Raw genomic sequence first — 6,670 nt, forward strand, 5'->3', positions numbered from 1 at the left:
TCCGACACCACCACAGTCCCCGCGAGCGCGGGCGCGGGCGCCGCCGCCCTAAGGCCATGCGGCCCGCCCCGCGGCCCGCCCATCTCGCTGCCGCCTCGGCGCGGTGTGCTGGAAAGGTGCGGGACGAACCGGGCGTTCCGTGTTATTTAGGCACTTTGTCTGCAGGGGGCGCGCGGCGAGGGAACGCGCGACAGCGTTGCTTCCTTGGCGGTCGGAGGCGAGAGGGCGTGGGGTCGCAGGATCACGAGGGTCAGAAGGGACTGCTGGAGGTTCCCAGCCCAACCCCCCGCTGGAGCAGATCCCTGCAGCGGGTCGCACAGGAAAGGACCAGGCGGGTTCTGAGTATCTCCACAGACGGAGATTCCATGACCGCAGTGTTCAGTGCTCTGTCACCCTCTTTCATCTGGGGAGGACTTGTCCTCTTTGGGTTCAGTGGGCGTTCTCTTGTCCAAAGCCCCTTGTGTCTACAGAGGGCTCACTGATCTCCATCCCCAGTTTGATAACTTGTTTGGGCTGATCTGCCTGTTTCACCGAGCTGTTGCTTGCCATTTATTGGAACTCATCTGCTCCTTTTTCTCGATCTTTTTCCTCCATCTCACCCCTGTTGTTACGCATCCCCATGTAGCATCCAACAATTTGTCAATTGATCTGGCATCCCTTTCTTCTGCTTTTGCAATTTCTTTCTAATATCTGAATTTGATTGTCCCACAAACAACGTGACAAAGGTGAATGCATGAGATTCTTTTTCAAGATCCGGATCTGCCCGTTTCCTAGCTGTTTAGCATAACCTTTCATAGAACGCAGACGGAGTTTCATCTTTGCCTTGCACCACCTGGCACAGTTTTGGTCTTACAGCCTTTACTCGAAATAGAATTAACCTTTGATATTCAGTTATTAAACACCTCTGTGCTTGATTGTTAAGGCCCGATCCAAGGCTGATGGCTGGAAAATGTTTATCTGAACTTCCTGCTTGGGTATCTTGAGGTTGAATTTTCTCAGCTTTCCCTCTAGCTTTAGCTAAGGCTGTTCTCTGTTCCTCATAAGAGGATGAAATGCCCAAAATTACCTGCAGATCCTGCCAATTGGGATCATGATTCTCAATTATAGTTTCTAACAATTTTCCCACGTTTTCTGGGTCTTCTCTATATTCTCCTGCCATTTCCTTCCAAATCTTTAAGTCCTGTGTAGAGAAGGGGACTTTGAGGAATACAGAAGTGCCTTCCATTCCAACCACTTGCCTTAAGGGAGCTTGTATTACATCACCCCCTCCTCCTCTGCAAGTTATCCTTGCTATTGTACTGAAATGATCAATCTCTCCTTCACTGTCTATTTGACTGCTCATATCCTCCCCCCCCCGCCTCATTTATACTTTTGGAGGCCACAAACAATTCCACATCCTCTTCCTCCTTTGTTATCTCCTTAAATTTCTGACACTCTTTACCAATACTGCACCTGAAGAACATTGCTTTGGCAATTTTACTCTATGCCATTCCAGTGTTGAAACATTTGCATCCTTCATCAACAGTCTGCATTCCTTCTGACTTTTATAATCATTTCTCAATGTGAAAAATATATCCATACACGATACCACATCCCATTTTCTGGCCCTTCTATCAAAAAACATTAGTTGTAAAATAGTATTATCACTAATAGTTCATTCCTTGATCTCCTGAAGTATGCACTGGCCACCATCAATTACATACAATATTAATTTTTCTCACGAAACAGATATCCTCCAAACATTCCCCAGTGTCCCAAAATGTAACCCAGTGCCAATGCCTCAGGTATTCCTTCTACCAAGTCACAGGGACCTCCCTTTATTATTTTCAACAAATAGTATGCCAAAACTGAGCTCTTCACAATAATTTCTTAAACAATATAAAAGAAGTATAAAAACAAAACGAAGTTGTCATACTTCTGTCATCACTGTAGTAATGCGTGAAGACTATACACAGAAGTGATTTCCTGCAACTGAAATACCTTAAAATACCTTTTTACAATGTCTCTGGGACAAGCATTAGCCAATTATTCACCACTTCCTGGGAAGCAAAAGAGGAATCCCTGGAAAATAACATTGTTGTTCCCATTTTGCATTGATTGTTTCTTTGTTCCAAGGAAACAGAGAAGGTATATCCTGAACTAGATGTATTTCTGCTGTCATGCAACATTCCTCTTCTAACGTTGGCAATTATCTGAGCATCAGCTATCAAAATAAATTGGAAAGAAATAATGATTATCCTAAGAATACATACGTTCTTTCCCATACCTGTATCACCTGGAACCAGATGAGTTGCTTGTGCTCAAAGCCAGAAAGCAACTGGGTGCTATTTCATAATATATACCTGCTAGCGCTACATTTAAAATTTGCATTCTCTTTTTTTTTTTTTTACCATCAGGAAGCCAAACAAGGCCTTTATTCTTCATCCATGAATTTTCATTGCAGATGCAAATGGAGAAGGCCAAGGGAGGTGGTTTGTTTGTTTATTCAGGGACCTGAAATCTCTCTTCTAAGGACAGATGGAGAAAAGTAGCAACAGTGTAATCTGTCTAGCTCTTCAGGTCAATAATATAGACACACTCGTGCAACGTGAGGGTTTCTTTTATTAGCTGACAGAACCGTGAAAATTGAAAATAATGGATGATTTTGATCGAGCCTGTGCACTTGTTAGCCAATGTTCTAGTAAAACAAAAAGGCTGAAGTCAGTATAGGGTATTAGTTATAGGTCTAATTTAATCAGGGTATAGGTCTAATTTGGTACCACACCAAATTCCAGAGTTAGAGGGCTGAGATCCATCCATGCCCCTGAAACATCACAGGAAAATTCTGGAGGCCTCTTCTAACATTCTTTCTGAGGAATCAAAGTGCCACTTTTCTACTTTAACAGGATGGCTGTTCTACCTACCCCTGTTCTGGATGGCATTGGACATAGCCGGACACCTGCAGACTCCATGAACAAGCAGTAGGGAACAAACAGCTTCCACTATTTGTTTCTTACAGCATGGGAAGATCACTATTTTGATTCCTGCTGTCACATAAGCATAATGGGGCAAAAATGCTGTTGAAAAAAAATACTAATGGGCACCAGTTTCAGGTGCCCAAACCGAGGCAAGACTGAACGAGTAAACAGAACCTACTGCATCCAGGTTTCCCTATACCATTGAATGAATATTTCACAATGATATTAACATTAAACTGCAGAAAAAAAATCAATTTTCACAGTGAGCTGCGCAAAGAACCTTTTTCTCTGCCTGGGAGAGCGTGGAAGAAATGTGTCTGGTGATCTGACATCCTCCTCTTAGTGACAAAGCTGCCAACTCCTGGAGTGAACATGTTCAAGTGCTTTCTTTCAATTTATCTTGCATTCCCATCAAAGGACAGCTAGCTGCTTCCTGCAAAAACTGTTGACTTACTTAAAGCAGAAATAAATTACCGTCCTTGCCAAGTGGCCTTTGCCTTGTAAAAAAAAAAAAAAAATACAGCTGTTATAAAGCACTGATCATTTATCTACTGATAAATTAGTTTAAAATTAATTCCATCATTTCATTTTGTCTGCTCTGTACTCCATGAGAACACACAGTTCTACTGCCCCACTCCAAGCAGTGAGCCTGCTTTCTTCTTTCAGGCAGCGGGACCCTACTTTAACACGGGTATGGCAGCATTGTTCCATCAGTGCCTCAGAGAGAGGCACTCATGTTAACAATTTTCCATGGCTTCATTTTCTGAAGGCCTATTTTATGTGCAAAGACTACATACTTTCTAATGTAACATCATCCAGGAGAAAGTGCAAACCACGAGAAAGAAAAATCCTGTGAAGATATATCAGCATTGTTAAAACTCAGAAGAAAACTTTTCGTATACCCTCATACTTTGACTTATTTCATGAAGTGTAAGACATGCAAAGAAGTGCAGAAGTAGAAATTAAATGCTCCAAATTTATCTAAACCAGATGCTCCGAATGAATCCAAAAACTGCAGAGCCTTTTAATTTTTTTGGCTGCACTTACTTTATCCTACTTGATTACCAGTCCCTGTAGAGTTTGTCTCTGTGAAGTGTAACTGCAAATTGGTTTCCAGGATCAGGGAAATGCTATTGAAGTGTCTGGACAGCATCATTTCCATCAGCACTGCTAAGTTATTGTACTTACTATTGGCTGCTGGTGGGTCAGATCTAATAAGAAGTATCTTTTTGTTTGTCTCCTGTCACTAGAACTGGCAGCTTCAGAATATCAAACGGTAAGTTTCTGTATTCTATTGGAAATAAATATGGTACTTATCCATGCTACCTTCTATCTCCTACCACTCTGCTATTCTGCAATGGCAGGTAGCCATTAAACCACTTGGGAATTCGGCTCTCTTTCATTTGTCTTATGACTGCAGGCAGGTCACAATTTCTTTCCACCACTTTATTTGCTATAACTCACTGTAAAAATGGATATGCTGTATACACAAAACAGTCAGATAGTTTCAGCTTCAGTTTGTATCCTAGAACCTACTGGAATTTTATCCTCTGCCATGCTGCTGTGCTAATCCTTGTTGCACAGAAACTACAGATAAGCTTTGGAGGCAGCCTTGCTTTTACATAGCTTTTATGCCTAGCAGCCCATATTCACGAGCTGCAGCGAATTGTGTGCAGGCTCCAGGAAGGATCGAGGCGCAGGAGCACTGTGCACTTCATCAGCTCAGCACTGAGGTGTATCCCGCCTCAATCAATTTAAATTCCATAAATCAGAGATTATGGTTGCTAGGAGTTCAGTGATACAGTTACAATTATAAACCTTTAAAAATCCTAAATCTAGCTTTTTGTTACAAAGTATGGGTAAATCTGGGTACCCCAAAATAGTGTTAACAGAAGCTAGCAGAAACAAAGCTGATTCTTGCTGAAATAGCCAGTGTGGAATGGATTGCAGTAAAGACAACTGCAGCCAAATAAAAGCACCCTTTTCTGCCCAGGACTGACAGTCAAGTGACCTTTCCCAGAAGCAACCAGCCCAGCCTTTTTCTTCACAATCATTGCAAGGTAGGCCCAAGGCCACAGTCTTCTCTTTTTTCCACTTGTGGAGTTCTATTTTGAGAAAATTGTTACATCATCCTTGGCACAAACAGCTCCTGTCCCAGCTGCACCTGTCACAGGGCTCCAGAGCCAAACTCCTGTCTTACCACAATTCCCAGTCTAGTAAGTGACACTTAGTTAAACTCAGACCCACTCCAAAAAAAACAGAAATATTTTTCAGCTTCTCTGTGCAAAGGTTAACAGCCCCAAACCAGCCCTGTTTACAGCACAGGTCACAAAAAAGGGGTACGTAGGGCAGTTCAGCTGCTCGCCCATAGATGGCACAGACTCTCTTTGGCTGCCCATCGGCATTCCACCTGGCTCTCTTTCCGAAACGCCTGGGCTTCACATAGCTCTTCTATTACTTAGCTGTCAGCTTTGCACGTGTGTCTCACTCAACCAGCAGTGCCTATGCTGAGGTAGAACCTGAATCTTTAACTCCAGCTTTAAAAAAAAAATAAAATGGAGAGATTTCCTCCTGTTTGCAGTGATGACATGAATAAATGATGGGCAGACTTCCACAGGTGCTCAGCATTCAGCATTTTTTTCATCTCAATACACACAAAGCATTGAGGTTGGAGCATTTATCCTCACATGTATGATTTCATCTCGTGGGATATTACAGCTGAAACTGTTTGTACTGAAATCATTTTTAGTACCTCTCTAGCAAGCAATACGTATTTTTCAGTGGAGATGTCTTGGTGCTTGTTTCTGCACTTCATGCAACAAAAAACCTAGGCACGTACTTAAAGCTTAGCTCTTCATCGGTAAAAAAGAATCAGAAGGCAACTGAGCATGGGTTTTCCTTTTGTGACTTGATCAGGATCTGTGCTCAGCTGACAAGTGCTGAGCTAATGTTACCAGTGTGTTAACATGGGAGGAATTTTGTGGGTGTTGGTGTGGTTCTATGCATCAAGCATGGGAGGAGATGCTCGCAGCACCTGGAGAGAATGAAAATGCTAAAAAAAGACAAGCCAGCAGAGACAAGAGAATCTGCAGTACGAACCAAAGGAACACACTGTGAGGACGGCACCTCCCACCACTGGCCACCATGACCTGAGGCCTGGCAGCCTGCCTTTTTTTCCCTGTTTCTTTTCCAAATGCATGTATGTATGCACACACAGCTCCAAGCACTTTGCTATCTCTTGCTATCTCAGGGCCTAATGAAGTAAAATTACAACTTGAAATTCTACTGTTCTTCTCTATTCGTAATAGTACTGTAAGGAAGGACAAAACGTGCTGCTATCCAGTCGATTAACTTCCCCTTTCATCTTTTTTACTTAAGTGCTATTACTGCTCGTGCTTCCCAGATGACACACGAATACGGGTCTGTGCCTTCCTGCCGCATGAAAGATGCGTGCAGTGCTGCCGCCTCCTGGTCCCACAGCGACAGCAGCTGGTCCCAGGTGGGTGAAAGAGCAGCTGGATAGAAATCAGCTTCAGCTTAAATCAAACATTTCATAAAGGCACTGTGGATGTTTTAGAGGACTTTAATAAATATATGATATATATATCATATGTATGTGTGTGTGTATGTATATATATATATATATATAGTTTTCTAATCAATTGCATTTCATGGAATAAAATGAAAAAAGCTGACAAACTGAGTGATTATTA

The sequence above is a fragment of the Centrocercus urophasianus genome, unplaced genomic scaffold (genome assembly GCF_019232065.1).
Source record: "Centrocercus urophasianus isolate 14NV4802_14NV808 unplaced genomic scaffold, USGS_Curo_1.0 seq_13, whole genome shotgun sequence".
Lineage (NCBI taxonomy): Eukaryota > Metazoa > Chordata > Aves > Galliformes > Phasianidae > Centrocercus > Centrocercus urophasianus.